This window comes from Petaurus breviceps, unplaced genomic scaffold, assembly GCF_028583685.1.
Source record: "Petaurus breviceps papuanus isolate PSGF00001 unplaced genomic scaffold, PetGlider_PUasm1.0 226, whole genome shotgun sequence".
In the NCBI taxonomy this organism is placed as follows: domain Eukaryota; kingdom Metazoa; phylum Chordata; class Mammalia; order Diprotodontia; family Petauridae; genus Petaurus; species Petaurus breviceps.
The window spans coordinates 4,501,180-4,501,869 of NW_027185890.1; positions in this window are offsets into that span (position 1 = coordinate 4,501,180).

Below are 690 nucleotides of genomic sequence, written 5' to 3' on the forward strand. Positions count from 1 at the left end.
AAGTGTCTGAGGCCAGATTTGAACTCAGGTCCTCCTGACTCCAGGGCTGGTGCTCTATTCACTGCACCACCTAGCCACCCCTAAACTATTTTTTATGATCTTAATACTCATGAATAAACAAATCATTTCCATATATAAAAAAACTGTTCAAGAAACTGTGGACCTCTCACCTGCTTCACTGTCAAAAGTATGACTAAAGGTGGCTCTTCTTTTCCTCTCTTCTTTTCCCTCCCCAGATGAAATATTCTAGGAGGAATATCAGGTAAAAGGAGTATCTCTTATAATACCCAAGAGGAAACATTCTGAATTCTCCCCTTATGTATGAAAGAAAGACTAGAATCAAGATATTTTGTAAAAATGTTCACTTCTTTAAAAATCTAAAGTGTAACAATGCTTGCAAGCATCATTCATCCATGGCAAACGTATTAAACCAATCAACCAAGAATCATGTTTTAATTTGCTTTTTGAAGAAACATGATAGAGATGTACTGAAAAGGAAATACTCTAGGACTGGTTTTTTTCTCTGTTGGTTCTGAGAAATGGACAAGAATAGGTTCAAGGAATATTATAACCAAATGACTGTAACAGTGATAACAAAGTGATTGATTTCAACTCTATGAGGAAGATAGGAAGGCAAAATTATCCATCCCACAGCAACACAAATTTTAAAACAAAAATATCCATAAACTG